Source organism: Canis lupus, chromosome 6 (genome assembly GCF_011100685.1).
Source record: "Canis lupus familiaris isolate Mischka breed German Shepherd chromosome 6, alternate assembly UU_Cfam_GSD_1.0, whole genome shotgun sequence".
Lineage (NCBI taxonomy): Eukaryota > Metazoa > Chordata > Mammalia > Carnivora > Canidae > Canis > Canis lupus.
The window spans coordinates 69840434-69863395 of NC_049227.1; the positions used below are offsets into that span (position 1 = coordinate 69840434).

General features: G+C 43.1%; 1 protein-coding gene across 2 annotated transcripts in view; it reads right to left on the reverse strand.

Moving 5' to 3' along the window:
• Positions 1-22962, reverse strand: part of AK5 (adenylate kinase 5) — a 237479-nt gene that overhangs the window by 34226 nt on the left and 180291 nt on the right. The gene's annotated exons all lie outside the window — the stretch shown is intronic.

Sequence of the window (22962 nt, forward strand, 5' to 3'; positions counted from 1 at the left end):
ATTTTGACACAAAAGCAATTAGAAAGCCTCAGCTCAAATTAACAACAGCTGCGTGTTCAACGGCAGCCAGTGCCCCAGTTAGGAACCTTTTGCAGAGCAACAGCTGCAAATTCTCAGCATTCTTTGGCCAAATGGTGCAGGCACAGTGGAATTTTAAGTAATCTACACAATGCCTTGATTCTTCCCAAGGCTCCAAACTGGAGAACAAAACGATTTTTATCACTGCCGTGAAGGCACAAAAACTGCTAGTAGAGATAATGAATTTTCATATAATGTCACCTGCATGTCTTTGAGGCCTTATGACTTTTACATTAAAAAACAAAAAACAGGGATCCCTGGGTGGCGCAGCGGTTTAGTGCCTGCCTTTGGCCCGGGGCGTGATCCTGGAGGCCCGGGATCGAATCCCACGTCGGGCTCCCGGTGCATGGAGCCTGCTTCTCCCTCTGCCTATGTCTCTGCCTCTCTCTCTCTCTCTCTCTGTGTGACTATCATAAGTAAATAAAAAATTTAAAAAAAAAAAAAAAAAAAAAAAAAAAAAAAAAACAAAAAAAAAAAAACAAAAAACAAAAAACAAAAAACAAAAAACAACGGGGCCCTAATACCCCTCCGGGATAATTTGTTGTAACAGAAAAAAACAATCTTTTGAGGTGCCGCATGTCGGAGTGAGTGGGCTGTGTTCCCTGGTGACAGGATGATCATAGCAGACGAGGAGCTGTAACATTTGCTGTCATCCCACCGACTTGTTGGTAGATCATCCCTCAAGGCTCCAACCCCCGGGTCCAACCTATCCACAAAAGCGCGTGGGGCCCTTCACAGGGAGTGTGCAATGCGAGATTCCACCTCGAAGGGGTCGTCGACAATTCAAAAGAAAAAAAGAGCTGAACTTGATGCGATGAACACTGGGTGTTACACTATATGTTGGCAAATCGAACGTCAAAAAAATAATAATAAAAAATTGAAAATTAAAGAAAAGAGAAAAAAAGAGTTGAGAAAGCTTTATTCTCAACCTTCAATACGATTTAAAAACCCTTCCATGTGAAGCCTCAGGTGTGATATTGTGCAAGTGGAAGTGCTGGGAACTCTCCCTTCACAGCCCAGGGCTTGTCTGCCCTACGGAGGGAGGCCCTGCGGGACTGGTCATGGGGGGGGTGGGGGGTGGGAGTTGTTCTTTGAGGTGGAAACGAAATCAGCTGCGGGGCCTCCACATGCCCGCCTGGACCTCCTCTTCCAGCATGTTCTTTATTTCCCAGGGCATGCTCTCCCAGGAGGCCGCTCCTGGATTCACGGGCCGGGCCTGCAAGGGAAGACCTGCCCCCAAAGCCACTGTTGCTGGGGGGCCTGGCGTCAGGACGGGTGGCAAAGCTGGGTGGGGCGCCTCCCATGCTCAGAAAGAAGAGACCAAACAAGGCACCCTGTCAGGTACCTAAGGAGCTGAACCCCCAATCCAAACAAATACAAGTATGTTAAATTTCTAGCACCTTCTCATGTTTAAATATTTCAAACAGTAATGGCACGGGGCGGGTTATGATGGCCTTTGTCCACATCTTCCTGTGCCTTGTTCCCTGGAGGGTGCCACCTGGAATTAAGCCTATTAATCCAGCTCCCCACCTGACTAACGTCTGCTGGGCCCGTCTGCTGGGCCCCTCGTTGAGCTCCGATGGCTGCTAAGCACGGAGAATAAAAGGACTCGGAGGCCTGGTCCTCCCCATAGGGGGTTCACAGGTCATGGGGGGCCGGCAGGTGAGCCCAGCATTGCAGCAGCGAGGCAGGCGAGCGAGCTGGGTCTGTAAGCACGATTCCACCAACACGGGGGGGATTTCGTGAGGCAGCACCCCGGCCTTCACCTGACCAGGGAAGTGTGGGAAAGGAGAGCATTAAGGGTGAGCCTGGTGTCTTTAGTAGGGTGCTTTGAGTGGGAGCGAGCATGGCAGGAAGGGGAGGAGGGCAGGACGGGTGCAGGGCAGGTGGACGTGGCAATGAGACCCGGCTCTGTCGTTTCTGAGTTGTGTGGCCACAGGGGAGGGCACATTTCTCTGAGCCTTAGTTTCCCCATCTGTAAAATGAGGAGACATGAGAACCAACTGTCCGCCTCATTCCACCTGGGACTCGCCCTCCTCCTTGTCTCCCACACCTGACCGGTTGTTGAGCAGCTTTGCAAAGAGTCTATGTTTGAAAAGTCTCTGAAATCTGTCCCTTTTTCCCAAATCTCATTAAAACCTTCCCTTGTCCCATCTCTCTGCCCCCACCTCCCCCCATATCTGATTTAGAAAACTCATGAAGTTTATTTTCTGCGAGGCACAGCAGAGGGGACAGCATTCTCTGGGTTCTAATTGTCACGGGCAGAGTTTTCCAGGCCTGCATTCCCATCCCACCCCAGCCTCGGCATTCCTTAAGCCTCTTCAGCACCAACGACCTGTACCACTGACCCACTTTTAGCTCCCTACTGATCCAGCAGCAACTGAGAGTTCCTTAAGGTGTGGGTCTATCCTTGCACTCTGCTCGTGTTTTTCTCCCCCTTTTTCCCATCCCCTGACCTCACTTCTCAACTTCTTCTCTGTGCTCTTGGTGACCTCCTTGAGTTGATCCATTCCCTTTGGACCACTTACCTCCCTAGCCAGCTGCACACCAGGCCCTTTCCAATAACTGTGAATCCTTTGCTCCCTTTGCATCCTGTTGTGGCTGCCATGAGAACCACCGACTGCTCTCTGCCCAGCCTATTTACTTTATGCGCATCCACTCTGGGTTGCTAAGGATTCCTTGAGGAAGTCAGAAAACCAAGCCAACTGGGTCATGCTATCTTTTTTTTTTTTTTTTTTTTTTTTAAGATTTTACTTATTTATTCATGAGTGACACAAAGAGAGGCAGGGACATAAACAGAGGGAGAAGCAGGCTCCCCACGGGGAGCCCGATGTGGGACTTGATCCCAGGACCCTGGGATCAGGCCCTGAGCCAAAGGCAGAGGCTCAACCTCTGAGCCCCCCAGGCATCCCTGGGGTCATGCTATCTAACTTCATAATAGCTTTTAATGCTTCTGGGTAAATATATTCCTCTTTTGCTGTTACCAAATTGGATGTCCATGGATGGATTCTAATGTTTCCTCATTGTCCTCAAATCTTCCAACATATTCTTCCAACACATTCAAACATATTCTTACTCTTACAAGTATTTTTAATCCTCCTCTTCATTAGGAAGGTGAAGATTCTCTTTTTTCCTCAACATTTTCAAATCACACGGGTCTTCATCTTTTGTCTTCCATCCTTCCTTTCTTTAGTTTGCCAGACTATTTTATACAACTCTTCAGCTGAAGGCTAATTTCTCTGCTTTGGCGCTCACTTTAGCACCGTGGCATTTTCCTTGACAGCACTTTTCACAGTACAATGACCCTCTCTCCCTTGTCTCTCTACTATCTACTTAAGGTCTGTCTTCCACATTAGACTCTGTGGTTCATGAGCAAAGGCTATGGGTGTGCTTTGCTCCCTCTGGTGCCCACACGCACCTGAAACACACAGTCACTTCATAATCGTAGCTGAAATAAATTATTTTTACTTTATTATTTTGATTCCAGTGTAATTAGCACAGAGTGTTATGTTGGTTTCAGGTGTACAATATAGTGACTCAACACTTCCACACAGGACCCAGTGCTTGTCACTATAAGAGCACTCCTTAGTCCCCATCACCTATCCCACCATCCTCCCCAAGAATAAATTCCTAATGACGAAGGGATCCTCTCCTCCTTCCTGCCAAAAAAACGTGCTCTGCTTTCTTGTCCACATTACATGTACTCCCCTCAGCTGGCACCATCTCATCGCTCTTCTGTGTAACAATAGGCCGGTTTCTTCCTAACTCAAAAGAAAATATCTCTACCATTGTCTTCATCCTCTAGTTATTCTTATAGTCTTTCCTATTTTTTCAGTACCCTCAAACTGTCTTGTTTCCATTTCCCTCTCTTCTATTGAGTCCCTGTCGCCTTGCCAGCCTGTCCTCTCATCACTCTCTGAGGCTGATCTTTTCTAGTTGAAGAGTGATTGCGTAATTGTCATCTAATTTAATGATCTTCTTCCAGTCTTTACCATTTTTGACCTTTTAGTGGCATTTAACAACCATCGATGAACATCTTGGAGTTCTCTCTTCCCCTGGACACATAATTTGCCCACATTCTCTTCCTTCTTTTGGCAGGCTGAAGCTCACGGAGAGTAGAAGCTGCTTTACTTGTGTTGTTATCCCCACAGAACCTTGCATGGTGTCACAGGCAACTGTTAAATAGGGTCAATGTCTAGGAATCTTGTGGCCCCACAACACTGACAACTCTTTCCTTTCATGTCAGAGGAACATTGGACCAAAGGACTCAAGTTCCATAACCTATATCTAGTTAGAGGACTCTGGTCAAGCCACTTATCCTCTTTGAGCTTCAATCTCTTTAATTACAAATTAGGGAACAGCACTTTTATATTGTGATACTATTTTAACATCATTAAAGATGGCTAGTCTTCACAGTTACAGCTTGTGGAGGTACCAAATATCTTTTGGAAATCACACTATCTTATTTTTATAAAGCCATCAGAGTTGTTTAAAAATCTACTCGATTTCTACCTCTTGAAATATTTTTTTCTCCCTAAATGAAAATGTGCTCTAAGGTTGGGTTTAGGTTTCTGTGTCTGAATGATTCCTTTCAGAGAAAAGCTATTATTCCATCAGATCATGAACTGACCATGCCCTAGGAATGATCCCCAACCACTGTAGGCCTGTGAGTCATTTTCAACATTCTGTATCTGGGATGAGCTATAGCACCATGCTGAGTTTCAGAAGCTGTTGCTGAGAACTGACTGACCGGAAACAACTAAGAAAAATAGATCTTTATCCTCAAAGACATCTCTATTAGTTCTGACATGCACTGCTGCTTCAGGTTATTTGGTGAACAGGGTAAAATATGCCAGTGGCAGGGTCAGCTGCAGCTTATGTGGAAAAACTTCACATGTGACCATGAACTTTGATGGCAGGCTCTGTGCCTTATGTATCAGTGTCTGGGGCACTCAATAGTTGTTAGATCAGTGAATGAATGAATAAATGGATGGTAAACAACCGGGAGCTTCAGAGAGAGGGAGGTAGCCCCGGTACCTGACATTGCAAGTTAGCAGACTTTGGTTCTAGGCCATTCCTGCATTGAAGTAGCTGAGTGATCCTGGGAGAGCTTGGACAATCTCAAAAGAGATTTTGCCTTCCTTGTCTGTGAATTGAAGAATCTGGATTGAATTAGTGGTTTTCTCTTTCTCCTTCTCTCTCTCTGTGTTTATGTGTGTGTGTTTTATTACTCTTCCTAAATATTCGAGCTTCCCTTCCATACAGCTCCTCCCTGAGGAAGGATTATTTGTCCCTATTTTTTTTTTTTTTTAACTTAAGAGTTCCCAAGAGCTTTGGTCAATAAAATGTGGGCAGAAGTGGATGTGTGTCACATTTAGGCAGAGGTTTTTATAACGAATGTCTCTTGTCCCTTCACCATGAAACTAGCAATGTTTCAGATAGTAGGGGCTCCATCAGCATGGTTACCAGCATGAAGCCTAGTCAACTGTTGATGAACATGTAGCATTAGTCCAGAACAAGAACAAAAAAAGGAAGAGGAGAAAGAAGAAGAAACATCTTTGTTGTTTTACACTACAGAGATTTTTAGGTGAGTTTGTTACTACAGCATAACCTAGCTTCTTCTGACCGATACTTTCCCCAACGTGACTGTGTAGCAGAATCACCTAGGGTATTGAAAACATTCCTGAATCAGTAGATCTGTGAACCACTGGGGTTGAAGCCTGGCAAAGTACAGGTTTAGAGAGCTCCCTAGGGAAAGTATACAGATATCTGCATTTTGCTTTGACATGTGTAAGGAAAAAAAAAAAAGAATTATTGATGGCTGGATAAAGGGATGGATAGAAGGACAGATGTGGTAAGACAAGTTTTAGCAAAATGTTAATGGTAGAAATTAGGTGATGGCTTTCAAGTGTTCACTGTAAAATTCTTTCAGCTTTGCTGAATGCTTGAAATATTTTCATAATAAAAAAAGACGATCAGATGATCTTTAAAAAAATTCCCCAGATGATTCTGATAATTAACCCAATTTGGAACTTCTAGATGAGATAATTTTAAAGAATGCAATGTGCTGTGAACTCCCCAGTGTTCACTGCAGGGAGTCTCTGTTGATCTTTCCTTTAATATTTATGGTATAATAATGCTGAGATAATGGTTCTATTGTGAATGAATACTTGTTTTAATCGTTAACAAAAAATCCTCATCCATATCAATAGCAGGGCTACCCTCTCTCTTGCAGATGAGGAGGCCTTTTTGTTTTCTCAGCATCAAGCCTGAGAGAATAGAAGGGGGACTGTGGCCTATTTGGTACCAATGAAATGGTTCAGAGACAGACATGTTTGGGAAGTCATTTCAAGCCTTTCAGATAAAGGTGTCTGGTTCAGAGTGCTTTGGCTTGATATTTGATTTAATTAAGTTTCCGTTTTATCAGGTTTTTTTTTTTTTTTTTTTTTAATGGATCACTGCCTTGGTGCATTGTCATGTCCTCTCACTCAAGACCTGAACCTTCCTGGTCTTATCTCTATGCAAGAGCTAGAGCCATTTAATCCTTACAGTAACTATTTAAATAAAGTAAGTGCTATTTGGAACCCTACTGTGCAGGTTAAAGATCTGTGTCCAAGGGCCACCTATGCCCTGGTAACTGCTGAGCTCTTTAGGCTCCCACAGTAAGGCCATTCTGGAAATTAGGTATACGTGCCATTCAGAAATGCACTGCACAGCCGTCAATCAACCAGAAGCCAGGCTTTCATGATGGCCTCCTAGGGCTGCCAGTTGACACCCAATTAATTAATAACGCTTACACTAAACCCCATCACTGTTTATCTGAAATTTGAATTTAACTAGCTGTCTTGTATTTTTATTTGTTAACACTAGCAACCCTATCGGCCCCACTGCATCCTAACCTGGGGACTTTAGGGACATGATTCCATCTCTGTTGTGACAATGATTTCTGCCATTTACAGAATCTATCATGGGCACAGAAAGACATGTGAAACGTCTAATTAAGACAAGACTCTGGAATTGGATTCCATGACTTCAGCTCTGACACAGAGACCAGACAAAGAAGGTTCAGGTCTTGGGTGAGAGGAAATGTCATGCACCAAGGCAGTGATTCCTAAACGTTTCTACCACATGATGCTGTGAACTCCTATAGCTCTCAGTACAAACTACTCTCCATCCTAAATCCACTTCCATTCCAATCCCATCTCCATCCCAACCATATCCCCATCTAATCCCATCTCCAAGGGCAGCCCGGGTGGCTCAGTGGTTTAGCGCTGCCTTCAGCCCAGGGCCTGATCCTGGAGACCCAGGACTGAGTCCCACGTTGGGCTCCCTGCATGGAGCCGGCTTCTCTCTCTGCCTGTGTCTCTGCCTCTATGTCTCTGTCTCTCTCTTTCTCTCTCTGTGTCTCTCATGAATAGATAAATAAATAAAATCTTAAAAAAAAAAATCTCCATCCCATATCCATCTCTAAACCAAACCCAAATCCATCTCTTTTCTAACCCCATCTCCATTCCATCCCACCCTCATTCTACCCCATATCTGTCTCATCCCATCTCCATCTCAATGCTAGTCCCATCTCCATCTCAGCCCCACCTCTCTCCCATCCCTCTTCCATCCCACCCCATCTCCATCTCATCTCAGCCCCATCTCTCTTCCATCATATCCCATTTCCATTTCAGCCCCATCTCCCTGCTAGCCCCATCTCCATCCTAAATCATAATTCATTATTCTAGAGTTTTCTACCTCTTCCAAATTCATCTTATCAAGCCACCTTTTTTCTTATTTTGTAGCCCACTTTATATTATGATCTTAGGTGTGCATTAAATAAATATAGTAGATAATTTACAAACTTAGCCTCTCCTTTCTATGTTTTCCTTCTTGTAAAGAAAATAGTTTTCTCTCGAGTGTCAAAGAAATATATGCTCCTTACTGAAGACTTAAGTAAATCAGAAAAGTAAACAGAAGAAAAACTTCCCATAATCCTACTTCCCAAAGGTAATTGCCAGAAATACATTTTGTTTTACTTCTTTGCAACTTTTTTTTAACACATGGTCTGGTTTGGTTTTCACTGGGAATCTGTGCTGACATTTATCCTCTTTGGGCTTATGTATTCTTGTCTGAAAATAAGCTTGTCGGACTAGATAAATTTCAAGGTCATTTCCAGCACTACCAACTCTATATTTTTGTCTTTGTCAGAGAACTTAGAGAATATTTGTACTTGCAGTCTATTTATGTACTGTAAAAGGAAGTGAGGATATTTAAGACCGGTAGGGACATTTGTGGTGGATGTTAGTTGGATTACATCTGGGGTTTTGTGTTCAATTTTGGGCCATACCACAGAAATTAGAAGTCTTATATGCTATGATGGGAATATAAAATTGGTACAATCTTTCAGAAGGGCACTCTGGTACATGTCAAAAGTCTTAAAAGTTTTTTTTATGTCAGTGGATTTATCATAAGGAAAAAAATCACTGTTTAGTTACATAGATATTCATTACAGATTTTTTAATGAAAGCAAAAAATTGGTGAAAAATGCATGACAATAGGAATAAACTGAATAAAATATAGCAATTCAAAGAAATAGTGTGCAGTCATTAAAATGACATATTGAAAGAGAACAGATGCCAACAAATACATATAGTATGATTCCATTTATATAAAGTTAAAAAATATCAATGGTATTCCTTGCTGGGAGGAGTGAATAGGAGGGGGCACAAGGAACCTTCTGGGATGTTGGTCATGTTCAATTTCTTGATCTGCATGTTGGTAAGATGAATGTGTCCGGTTAGGGAAAATTTATCAAGCTAAACACTCATGATTTGAGTGTTTTTCTGTTTTTCTATTTCAGTTTAATTGCAAGAAAACCTCAAAGATATGACATAGTATATTCAGGGTTACCATCTTGGAAAGGCCTCTAAGATATTTTGTTAAGTATAATAAGTGGGATTTAAAGTTGCATGATCTCATTTTGAGGAAAAATGTATATTTAAAAATATATACATAGAAAAATTAAGAGAGCTATAAATCAAGATCTTAATAGTATTCATCTCTAAGCTTTGGGATTTTGGGTGATTTGTTATTGCTGGTACCTGTTTTCTAGGATAAAGATGTATTATTTTTAAAAAGAAAAACGTCCTTAAATTAAAAAAAGAATCTTATAGTCTGTTTTAGGAGAGACTTTGGCTGCATTTGGACACATGTCTAAAGAGAAATGAGGGAATGGGAAATGATAAAAGTAGAGCAAATTCATCAAGGGCAGTTTTTCCGTTCTGGTGCTTCCTTGCCTGTTCACCAGCCCTGGACTCACCCTTGATCAACATCACATTATTTCTCAGCATCCAGGGTTTCCATGATTTGGTCCATCTCCTGTTCCTGGGCCATGAAGGGCATATTCCTATTCCTCTAATTTGTTCCTTACTTAAAATCTCCCTTTTTGGGAAGTCTTTTCTCCTCAGCCGTCTCTCAAGTGTAGGGGATCCTTTCCATTCTCTGAGGCTCCCCTTTTGGCTCTCAGCCTCCCCAGGAAGGGGCTCCCAACCATGGAGCCACTGTGCTTTCTTTGTTCCCATCCCTGCTAATACTCACTAAATAGTTTCTGTTAGTTAACTCTACACTGTCCTGTATTAGTTCTAAAGTTTTTTTTCCTTTTTAAGATTTTATTCATCTACTCATGAGAGACACAGAGAGAGAGAGAGAGAGAGAGAGAGAGAATGAGAAACAGGCAGAGGGAGAAGCAGGCTCCACGCAGGGAGCCCGACGCGGGACTTGATCCTGGGACTCGATCCCAGGACTCTAGGATCAGGCCCTGGGCCGAAGGCAGGCGCCAAACCGCTGAGTCACCTAGGGATCCCCTAGTTCTAAAGTTTTCATAAACATCCATTCTTGCTTCATCAAATAGATTATAAGCTCCTTGAGGGATGGGAACATTAAAAACAATTAGGAGAGCCTAGGTGGCTCAGTCAGTTAAGTGTCTGCCTTCAGCCTCAGGTAACGAGCCCCACGTCAGGCTCCCTGCTCAGGGGAGAGCCTGCTTCTCCCTCTCCCTCTGCCACTCTCCCTGCTTGTGCTCTCTCTCCCTCTCTACCAAATAAGTAAATCAAATCTTTCAAAAAATTAAAAAAAATTCTCCTTTTCTTGCTCTCCTATCTTCAATGACAGTTTAACATTATATCAACTCTAGTCTACATTCCCTTCTTTGAATGATGGAATCAGTACCATCAAGGTCAATATTTTGCAGATATTTGTTCTGTATTTTGCTTCCTGGCATCTATGCCAGTTACATAGTGCTGGATGGGAACTTGATTCCGTTAAAGAAACCACATGCAACTTCACTCGGCAAAATTCACCAAAGGCATGAACTTTTTGATTTTCTCTGGGAAGGGGCCAGGAAGACTTTATAAAGATTCCATATTGATCTTTCGGATCCCATCCAGAGGAAAAGTCTTAGTTACGGTTGGTTCTTAAGAATGACCAACCCCTGTAGTTTTACTTGAGACCTCTGCTCGTGTCATTATGACTCTGAGAAGGTTATCGATAGAAAACAAATTAATATATTTACTTCTGTCAATGAAGTCTTTATATCTTCCATTCCATTTTAATTCATTATTTGTAAAGATATGTATTAAATGCCTACGAAGTGGCAGATATCCTGATACATGCTGCCGAAAGGATGGGGGAAAAGAAAAAGAAAGAGTATGGTCTTTGTTTTCTAGGAGATTTAGTAAAAACCACTCTCTAATCAATGGCCATCATTGCCTTCAAGCAAGCAGTCAGTGGAAGGAGGCTCCCAGAGTAGAGTCTAGGTTGGGCCCAGCCAGGTTTGTCACTACTTAATATTCTCCTTTCTCAACAAATGTTGGAATGAGGGGCCATCTCAGAGCCTGTCTCAGCAGCTCCGCCCAGACCAAGTTGAGGATTTCCAAGAAAAATAAGACTGTGTTCTGCTTGCTGCTCTGTCCGTGCCAACTCTCCACGCACTTACTATAAGAGTTAGTGTGTGCAGGAAAATAAGTAAGGGACCAAAGAAGTTCCTTCCACTTTAAATTGAGGTCATTTGGCTGCTGTGGATGGGCAGGTGTGTGGTACTGACACGGTGATCCACTTTCCTCAAAGCATCGTAGAACCACGAGGAACACAACCTTCAGAGTCAGTGCCCCAGACAATATGGCAAAATAAATCAACTGGGTCACAGGACTATGTCCTGTTAACACAAAATAACTGCACTCACAAGAGGAGAGAGTCTTTCATTGCCTTGACTACCTGAGGGTTGGTTTAAATATGTTTCATTTACAATTAAAAAGATGCTCTGAGACTCTTGGTTCTGGAGTCTGGAGCAAAATGAGAGGGAAATACTTTGGGAATGTTACATTTGGGGAGGCCAAAATAGTTAGTGGCCCCTTAATCACTGGCTTGTTACTCTGCTTTAGTCCTCAAGGCTAAACACGGCCTCCTACAATAAAATCTGTGTCGTGTTGTAAACAACTGCAGTAATGTGTCTACGAGGGGGAAATGGCAGCCAAAAGGCAGGTATAAACCCAGGGCTTAAGAAGATACTTTCCCACTTCAACTTCCATGATCCCAGGGACCCCAGATGCTCCAGGTAAAACACCATGGAACAGATCAGTCCCATACAGAGTACTTACTTTTCACAAATGACACCAGAAACAGATGAACTTACCCAACCTTTTAACCTGTCAGGGCTCCCCCATCCTGTAGGTGTCCTTACCTCTTTCCAATTCACTCCCGATCTCGTCCTATCCTCCCCTTTCTCAGGATCCTCTTCTTCTCATTGGCTGTCCCCCCTCACTCACCATATAATAGTTGTAATAATAGTTAATGGTTTTGAATATATATTGGGAGCGCTGTGACATGTGTTATCTCATTTCATCTTCATATCAACGCTATGACCCAGATAAAATCATTACAGGTGAGAAAAATGAGGAAGAGTGGGTATAAGGATGTTGCCCAAGGTCAACTGGCCAGGACAGAGGAGAGCTGGCATGTGAACTCAAGTAGGTCATGCTCTTAACTAGATTTCGTGCTTCTTCTCTCTCTCTCTCTCTCATTTTTTTTTTTAAGATTATTTATTTTAGAGAGAGAGAGAGAGATTGAGAGAGCACAGGGGGTAGGGATAGAGGCAGAGGGAAGCTGGTGAGAGAGAATCTCAAGCAGGCTCCATGCGCAACGAGGAGCACGATGTGGGGCTGGATCCCACCGCTCTGAGATCATGACCTGAGCCGAAATCAAGAGTTGGATGAATAACTGACTGAGCCACCCAGCTGCCCCTGCACTACCTCTCTCTTTGTACAAATGTGCTTGACTCTCATTTCCACTTTTGACCTTCTTTCCCTTTAGATCCTGCCCCTAAGTCGGCCTCTCCCAGAGCCGAGTGTAGTCTGTACGCATCCTCATTTCCTTTCCTACCAAGCGCCCCTCAGCCAGCTGGCTCTACTCCTTTCTGTCCCACTGGTACTACTCTCACCAAAGGCATCAGTAATTCTGCGGTTGCCAAACCCAACAGACAATTCTCATTACGTTTTATTTAACCTTGCCCACATGGAAACTCTCTCCTCCCTGGCCTTTGAGGACACCATTTGCTCTTGATATTCTGCTTTCCTCTCGGTCTTCTCCTCGGGCTCTGGCATGGGTGTTTCCTAGACTCTAGGTCTCAGGCTTCCTCCAGCCCACTGTCCCTAAGCTCCCTGGGTGACCCCCGCACACGTGGGGTTTCATCGCCATTGATATCCTGGTGAATTCCATGTCCGTGACTACAGCCAGGACTTGTTATTCTGGATCCTGGATTTCAAAAACCTCTTGTTTAGTGGATATTACCTGATGGATGTCCCACAAACATCTCAGTCTTTAAATGCTGAAAACTAAACTCGGGGGGAATCCCTGGGTGGCTCAGCAGTTTAGCACCAGCCTTCAGCCCAGGGCATGATCCTGGGGTCCCAGGATGGAGTCCCACGTCGGGCTTCCTGCATGGAGCCTGCTTCTCCCTCTGCCTGTGTCTCTGCCTCTCTCTCTCTCTCATAAATAAATAAATAGCATCTTAAAAAAATAAAACTAAACTCTTCATCACTCTCTCAAAACCCATTTTTTCGCCACATGCCTTATCTCCTCGAATGACATCTCTGTTCACCTGGTCATCCAAACTGGCCACTTGTGAGTCATGCTCATTCCTCTCATTCACCCAAACACAGTGGATCTTTATGTCCTATTGATTCCTGAAATCTTTTGGATCCGTTTCCCCTTTTCCACTTCAATTGCCTTCTTGTTCCTCACCTGTATGACCGTCCAACCATCTGACTTCCTGGCTGGCCTCCTGCTGCAGCCTAGGCTCCCTCTCACTGCTTCCAGAGTCCGCTTTCTGAAACCCAAATCTGGCGACACGTGACAGAGTAAAAGCCTTGGCAGCTCCCCGTTGCTGCAGGCTGAAGTGTATATTTGTTAGCCTGGTGTTCTCAGCCTTTCATGCCCTGGACCCTGCGTCTGTCTCCAGCTTTGCCTCTCACCACTTCCCACCCCCTCACCCGCGAGGCTCTCACATGCTTGTTCCCTCTCCTTCCCATGGACCCACGCCAACTTTCTTCCCACTTAAAACACGACCAATTCCTTTTCTTTCTCAGGCCTCAGCTGACTCCCCCCTCCACCCCCGCATGCCCACTTCAGTCTTTCTATTACCCACGCCACTGCCATTAAATGTGCCAAGCTGTGTGAGTTATTTGCTCTCTCCCTACACCATGAGCTCCTTGAGCCCTTTCATCTTTGTAAGATTAGGCCTATCACTTTGCTGATACATGGTAGAAATTCAAGAAATGTATCAAATGAATTGATGAAAGTCACCCAAAGGAACATACAGGGAGAATTTAACAGCAGCGAGAAAATATTTTTATCCTTAGGGAGTTACACAGCCCGCCTGAAGTCTGTATATCCCCTGGCCTAGGCTATTTTTTTCCGTCCACCTCGAAACTAAGCCATTGTTTGAAATCAATATGTGGTCAAAGTACTCTATCCAACCCACAAAGAAAATCTCAGAAGCGCCAGGTTCCTTCAGATGTACCCAGCATCACATTCTCAAACACTTGCTCATTGTTGCCCTTGGCTCTTTGAAATACTTTAGGTATTTTTTTAAAAAAGATACCTGTGATATGCCTTCCTACTAATAGATGCAGAATGTGTATTCCAAAATCAAGGAGTTTTGAGTGGGTTGGGGGTATGGTGGGGTGGGGTTTGGGACAGTTCAGATTCATTTATGGCTTCAAATTGTTTCCTGTTTTGAAGTTATTATGGAATTCCAAAGAACTGGCAAAAACATGGCTGAGGCAGAGGTCTATTTCACTTATATTCATTTGTTGTCTTATTATTTTGTCTTTGCTTTCAGACATCAATAGCTAGGGATATAGGAATAAAGTCAAATAGAAAATTGGGTTATTTATTCACATAGTTACAGCAAACTCTTCGCCCACTCACTTCATCCCATAATCTCTCCTTACGACATATCTATAGACAGTTTTAAAGCATGGCTTTGAAGTCTGGGAAGGTGGGATATAAGTCCCAGTTCTGTCACTTATTAACTATAGAACCTTGGGAAAGCTCCTTAACCTGAGCCTGTATTTCTTCATCTGTAAAGTGGGAAAGAACATCAGTACTGATGATTGGTGTGAGAGATAAATAAGATAATATGTAAAAGGGGAGCACAGTATCTAGAACATAAGTCATCGGCATATGTTAGTTTTAATAGTATTATTAGGTAATTAAAATAAATACTTGGGAGGCAGAAGATGAGGACTTTGACTTATTCAATTGCCTTTACATTTTACTTCCTTGGGGCTGTGTCTGTGTTGCCCATGTTTCCGATTAAGACAATAGTTAGCACTGTGTCAACTCATTGGCTGCCCAAATTTGGAGTGGACAGAAAACAAATATTATTTTGCCATTTTAAAAGAAATCCAGAGAGGCTAAGGGATTGGCCGAAGGACACACAGAGGTTAGATATAAACATAAGATTTTGAGTGTTCTCTTATTTTCAGTGCTGGGTCCTTCTGGAGGTTGATCATTCTTAATGGGTCTCAGAACAAGCTAAAGAAGCTTTCAGAGACGTGGCCTTGGCTGAGTGAACAGACTAACTAAATCTTCACCAGGTGACTCTCTTGGTAAGTTAATGGTGCTTCCAAAAAGATTTTAAGACATGAACAGGGGGACAATGAGTATGATGGCGTGAGGTCCCCAAACCCTTTAACTTGGTTAAACTCATTCACTTGTGTGCTTTACTTTTTAGCAGTGGTTTGCCCTCCTGGATGACTCAATTGACTCAGCAACCTTCCTTTCTTGAGGAAATAACTTAAAAAAAATATGGAAAAAACCCTGTGCTTCTGCCAAATCATGCAGTGTTCCAAGGACTATTTAATGTCTTTTCGAACCTCAGAGTTCTCTAAGCATAGTAAGCCCTTGATAACATTTTATTAATTTGGTCTGATAAATGGAGAAAGCGTTTTGTTCTAGTTCGATGTGACTTGAGCCTTTTTGCACCGAAAAGGTTTATGTAAATTAAGTAGGTTCAGTGTCAGCACACAATGCCTGCATTTCCCCAACATTAGAAAGATGTCCTGGTGGTGGGTAAATGCATTTGAAGCTCTCATGGAAAGTGAGCCAATGTCTCTCTTCCTTTACTCTCCCATCCTGAATGGCTTCGACTTTGAAAATACAGATGTCGGGCTGGGAGAGTGCCAAGAGGGTCCTTCATAACTGTCTGCCTTCATGGAGAAGGAGCAGAGGCAGTCGTGTGTCTGTGTCCAGGGCAGAGGTGATGTTTCAGGTAGGGCAGGCCACAGGTTTGGCAGTAAGATGGAAACACATTCCTTTATGTGAACCCAGTCTAGCTGATGAGCTACTGGTTTTCATTTTAGAGTAGAAACTCAGTCAAGTCTAGTCTGAGTTTTCTTAGTCTAATCCAATAATTTCTGATAACCATGATAGTCCATTTTCTGCTATAAACTAAATTTTGGCACCTCCTCCAAATCCATATGTTAACTCCAAAAGCCCAATGTGATGGTATTAGGGTGTGGGGCTTTGGAAGGTGATTAGGTCATGAGTGTGGAGCCCAGTGATTAATGATTAGGAGGCCTCAAAGAGCTTTTTAAAAGAGGCCTCAGAGAGCTCTTTCATCCCTTCCACCACGTAAGGTTACAGGGAAAAGATAGCTGTCTCTGAATCAGGTGGTAGGTCTCCCTCAGCCATCAAACCCTCCAGTGTCTTGATCTTGGACTTCCCAGCCTCCAGAACGGTGAGAAATGAGTTTTTGCTGTTTATAAGCCACCCAGGCTATGGCATTTTGTTATAGCAGCCTGATGGGACTAATTCAAGCTCAAAGTTCAGTCTCCACGACAGGGCTATGCTCCCACCTGGATGGTTTTCTTCACCCTTACTCCAGTCCTGGTTTTTCCAGCACTATTCATCCCTGAGGTCTGTCCCCTCCACCTCCATCTAGCCCCCCACCACTGCCCCCACTCCCTCCATCTCCTGTGGGTCCTCCTGATGCAGTTCTCTTTGCCCACCTCTGACTGGTACCCAGGCTTTCCTTTCAGGCTTCCCTCTTGCCAGTGAGTACAAGAAACATTCAGAACTTTTCCAGGCCTACAGCAGCCCAGAAAAATGCACTCTTTAGCCCTGATACCTTGCTCACATTTGTGAGGCTATTTGCTTTCTTTTTTAAAATTTATTCATGAGACACACACACACAGAGAAAGAGAGAGGCGAGGAAGAAGCAGGCTCCATGCAGGGAACCCAACGTGGGACTTGATCCTGCATCTCCAGGATCATACCCTGGACTGAAGGCTGGCGCTAAACTGCTGAGCCACCAGGGCTGCCCAAGGCTATTTGCTTTTGAAAGGACAAGTGAAAATAAGGCACAGGGGACTATTTTATCCAAGATTTCCCAAATGCTAAGTATAGGGTTTTATACACTTGCTTAACATACCCCTACCTCAATTAATCCTAGAGTGGTGGTTCTCAACGTGTGGCCCACAGACACTGGAGATGGGGTGGGTTCCTCTATCTTTTTCTTTCTTCTTAAAAAAATTTAATTCCAGAATAGTTAGCATACCATGTTATATTAGTTTCAGGTGAACAATATAGTGATTCAACGCTTCCATACATCACCCAGGGCTCATCACAGCAAGTACCCTCTTTAATCGCCATCACCTAGTTCATCCAGAGGGTGGATGACCCTCTGGTAACTATCAGTTTGTTCTCTATAGTTAAAGAGTCTGTTTCCTGGTTTGCCTGTCTCTTTTTTTCCCCTTTGATAGTTTGTTTTGTTTCTTAAATTCCACACATGAGTGAAATCATATGGCATTTGTTTTTCTCTGACTTATATTGCTCAGCATGATACTCTCTAGCTCCATTCATGTTGTAGTAAATGGCAAGATCTCATTCTTTTGTGTGGCTGAATAATATTCTATGGTGTGTGTGTGTGTGTGTACATGTGTATATATACACACTACATCTTCTTTATCCATTCATCTATTGATGGAGACTTGGGCTGCTTCCATAATTTGGCCACTATACATAATGCTGTAATAAACATAGGGGTGCACGTAACTCTTTGACTTAGTGTTGAAAGATTTATTTAGGGACCTCTGGGTGGCCCAGAAGTTGGGCCCAGAAGTTGGTCCCTAAATAAATCTTTCAACACTTTGATCCGCCTTTGGTTCTTGGCGTGATCCCGGAGTTCTGGGATTGAGTCCCGCATGGGGCTTCCTGCATGGAGCCTGCTTCTCCCTCTGCCTATGTCTCTGCCTCTCTCTCTGTGTGTCTCTCATGAATAAATAAATAAAATCTTTAACAACAAAAAATGATTTATTTTTTTGAGAAAGAAAGAGAGAGAGAAGGAGTGGGGAAGGCAGAGAAAGAGAATCTCAAGCAGACTTAGTGCTGAGTATGGATCCCAAAGTGAGAGGCTTGATCTCAAGACCCCAAGATCACGACCTGAACTGAAACCAAGAGGCAGGTGCTCAACCAACTGTGTCACTTGGGTGCCCTGTGTTTTTGTATTTTTGGGCAGGCCCCTATTTTCATTACAACACTTAGAGGTTATTGCCTTTCACTAATAGTACAGAAGCAATTGTCATAAAACCACAGTGTGAATAAAGACAGCTGCATCCAATTCTACTCGATGTATTCATCACCATGAAGTCATAGTAAAACAAAAAGAAGAAAAATGGCAGTGTTACTTATGAATGCCCTTGCTGAAGCAGTATAAAAGATTAATTTTATTTAATTTCAGCCCTGAAGCATACGTCATTTTAAAATTTTTGTGTGAAGTATGCACAAGGAGCTTTAGCACACCTAGGTTAATGGTTTTCTCGAGGAAAAATGCTATTTAACAGTTGCTTTTTCTACCTAACACCATTTGTACCTTCTGAAAGATGGACTAACAGATAAACTATGGATTTTCAGACTTGAATATCTAGCATTTTCTTAAAAAAGAAATAAAGTAAGCCCATCACTTCAAAGACAACTGGCAGCATTTGTTGCCAGTGATAAAATCCAAGCTTTCAAGCCCCAGATCCATCACCTATTAGCAAATTGTTTAACTCTCTAACATCTGACCTGAAAAGTCAGGATGGGGATGGTCCTTACCGCAGAAGGGTGGATACAAGCATTAAATAAAATAACATTATTTATGCAGTGTTTAGTGTGTGTTACATGCTCAATGAATGCTGGTTTCTATTACAACTACCTCAAATTAAAACAGCCATCTTTGTTTTTCATTTTTAATTTAATCAAGTATGTGCATCAGTGAAAAATGTTTAATCTGGGCCCCAAGTAAATATTCCCTAAAATCAAATTAATTCATAGTTCTTTGATAACAGGGCAGCAATGAAATGACATCAAGGCTATAGTGAAACAATAGCAGGCATTAAAATACTGAGTTTTAGGGGCACCTGGGTGGCTCAGTCGATTAAGAGTCTGCCTTGGGCTCAGGTCTTGATCCCAGGGTCCCGGTATAGGGCTCCATGTCACACTCCTGGGTCAGTGAGGAGTCTGTTTCTCCCTCTGTCTCTCCCTGTGCCCCTCCTCCTTATTGTGCTCTCTCTCTCTCAGATAAATAAAATCTTTAAAAAAAAATCTTGAGCTTTAAGCAAAAATTCTTATTTCTACAGTTTTCTCCAAGGAAATAAATTAAGGACTAGTTTGCACTGGGTTAAAAATACACAGAATAACACAGAATATTGTAAATGTGCCTCTCGAAGCTTACTACTTAAAAGCAGTTTATCAGTACTAATGCTGAGATATACAAAGCCATCTGTGTCCCTGACATCCTGAAAGTTACAGTCACAGAATGATGTCCTGACCATAATGCCATTAGTATCACACCTCATCTGTAAAGTCAGATGATTTTCCAAATTGAAGCACTTCTATCAAGGCTCTGGATAGGAATTAATGGGAATTCAGGTTATGCCGCACTTTGGGCATAGGCAGGCTATGAAAAGCACAGAAGGGAAAAAGAAGCCAAAATAGGTTGGGTAATAGCAAGATAACGATCAAGAGATTTAAAAGAGAGAGGAGAGAGAGAGAGAGAGAGAGAAGGGAAAGAAATGTACCAGAAAAGGTTGTGAAAACTGTAGGAGCCTGTTAGTGGGACATAATGAGGCTCTTTAAAGGACATTTTTACACTATCCAAATAATTTTCCATTTTCGCAATGAGTGAGCCCCAGTCTTGGATATTAGCACAGTCCTTATATCTGGTGTGTGAACTACCAAAGGCCAGAGAACCCTTTTCAATCCTTTTGATCCCTGGCCCGATCCTGTGAGATCCCTTCTCTGTCCCATATCTATGCCGTGGAAAGTATTTCTCTATGAACAGCTACTGAGCTGCCTTATTCATGAACAAAGACGTAATATTCACACCACATCCAAAGGGCTAACGAGATCCATCCTTGCCACTTTTCCTTTCGGTCCAGACACTACACTTCCTGGAACATGTTTTCCACTCAGATGGTGGTCAGTGCTATTAACCGCGAATTAAGACTACCTTGCCAATGAGCAAGAAATTGCACTGGCTTTGGGGGAGTGGGGTAAGCTGGTGTTGCTGTTCTTGGGGCGAGGGGAGCAGCGACAATGGAGTCGGGAGGCTGTGATTAGGCTCATAATTAATCTGAAAACAGTCCTGCCAGAAGCAGCTAGAAGCAGCAGCAACCTGCCTGTCAGTTCCAGTCCAAGGATTCCACTTGCTATTTCAGTTGTTATGGAAACTGACCACACTGCTTCCTAAAGAATTCATTATCCCAACAAATATTTGTTTTTCTAAGTCATAATGGGGTATCTAAGTGGGTGATGCAGACACCAGCGATGGAGGAGCACACAGGAGAAGGCTAGCGATTAGAGAAGACTCACGGGGAGCTAGACCTTCCACCTGACTTGGGGGCCTCATTAACCAGAGGGGAAGACATTTCAAGTGACAGGACTGGTGAAAGTGAGGGGAATTCAAGAGATAATGACAATGCAGGTGGGGCCGGAGTGGGAAATGGGAAGGCCCATGGAGGCCAGTGGGGAGAACCCTTTGAGGGTTGGTCTAAGGGCTTTGCAACTTTGTGCAGACAAAATGGAACTCGGATACTTTAAAGCACACGGACAGTGCTTTAGGAATATTGATTTTTAGCTTCAGGCTCACGACCAAGGATGGCAACCTGGTTTCTGGCGGATGCCACAACGCCATGTGCCTTGGTAGAGGTCAAGACAGTAATTTGAAAAGTGAAAAGTTCAACCATCATCTTATACAGGCAACATCACACTTGTTCCACTGAAATCAATGGGCTCCTGTTTATTAGGACTCATCAAAACTGCTGTGGGTGTGTCTATGACACGCCAAGTATTTTTACGAGCTTCAAATTGACCTGCAATAATACAGCCCCCAAATACCCCTCTGCCATCTGTCAAGGAAGTGTTTAGAACTAAGGCCTTAATATTCAAGCAGAGTCCAGTAAGCACCCTAGAAGAACAATCCTTTTTCCTCATATCGCACTGGTTTTGTACCTTCTACTGCCCAAACAGTAAGCGGAGATCTTTACTAGAATAGTTACTGGCCAATAAGTTAAAATACAGGAGAGTTTGGTTAATATAAGAAAAATCTTTATTGGGAGCTTCTTGGAGTGTAGTGTGTGGACCTTTGCGGGGAGTGGGGGGTCTCAAGCTTTGTCTGATGCCAAAGATTTTATATCATGTTATTTGACTTTGTGAAGGGCACAGGTTTTAGTCACCGACGAGCCAAGGTCTTCAGTTTTACGGAGACAGAAGTGATATTTGAAACCACATTTCAAAATTTAACTGTGAGCGCTAAACGGCTAAATCTGAAATAATATTATTGTTAGAGAAAATAACTGCCACAAAACATGCTGTACTATTTTTAGAAGCTTTTTTGTTTTGGAATCACATTATTAAAAACACAGATTTCCATACGATAATAAAGGCTCATTCTTTGGATCCTGAACCTCAGGTTTAAAAAGTCTCTCCTCTTCCTAATTTGGCCCTTGAGATAAAAGCTGAACAGAAAGCGTAATCCATTGCGCGTGGCCCGGATGCCAAGGAGAGTGATTCAAGTTCATGTGGAAAGGGGACTTTCCTTTGCTATTTCGGCGAGGATTTTCTTTTCAGTTAAGGAGTAGAAATAACTTATTTAACTTTCTAAAAAGAATGTAGAAAGTAGCGCAAGACTTCAGTCATTTCCATAGTTAAGGTCAACAAGAGGCAAGCAGGTCAGAAGCAAGACTCGGGTTGGGCTCCAGAACTCTCCCTGTTGTCTTTGGTGGGAACCCTTCCTCCTCTCCCCTCTGTTAATCCCTCTGGTGCCCCAGCACCCCCCACCTCCGTCCCCCTCTGTCACTTCTCTGTCTAAACATCACTTCTGTAGGGAGTTGTTCTGTTTTAGCTCTTTGTTTCCTTCCTAAATGTGTGATAATAATTCGATGATTTCTTCTTTCCACCGAGGACGGAAGCTCTGTGTTCCCTGCTCATGGCCCAGCATGGGTCCAGTACTCAGCAGGTACTGGTGGATGACTGAGTGTGGGAAACAGTCTGGGGGAAACTACCCCCACAACGGGGTGGTGCAGTGGAGAGAGCCCTGGGGTGGGGAAGTGCAGCCCTGGTCTGCTCTCTGCCACCACTTGGATGAATGACCTTCATCACACCTCTTAAATTCTCTGGGGCTCAGTTTCCTCATCGGACGAGGGAAATTTAGTGAGACATTTCCAAGGCAACATCCCGACTTTAGGGTACAGATTCTCAGTTTATCCAATTATATTTCCTGGGTGCTGATAACCCTTCTTTTTTTCCTACTCATTGAGGATGTGTGTGCCTTTTCATTATTCCTGACATTTTTCGAAAAGCGCACAGGTAGGTGTATTAGCTTTTCTACAGACTTGAATAATTAGAGGGAAAAGTATTAAGTTTTGGGAGATGCTCTGGCAATATTTTGTGCTATTCTGTGCAATGATAACTGTTGCTCAAATAGTTCCGCTGGTTTCCATAGGGAAAACTGGCCATCCGGCTCTCACACTCATTAGCTATGTGACCCTGGACCAGTTCCTCAACCTTCTTGAGTCTCAGTTTCCTTATCTGTGTAATAGATATGTAATAGGGATAAATCACCAACCTATAGGATCGTGGAAGGATTAAATGAGATGATCTGAAACACAGTAGGTGCTAAGAAAATGCTGGTGAACTCCAAGTGAACTTCATCCCATACTTTACCAGTGACTCTCATAGTAGGAGGCATCAAATAAGGGAAATTGTTTTTGTCATTAGCTAAAAGGAATGCAGGGTATGGTTACCGAAGTACATTTGCATATGTGGTTGCTGATGCATTTAGTGTAGGGAGCAGGG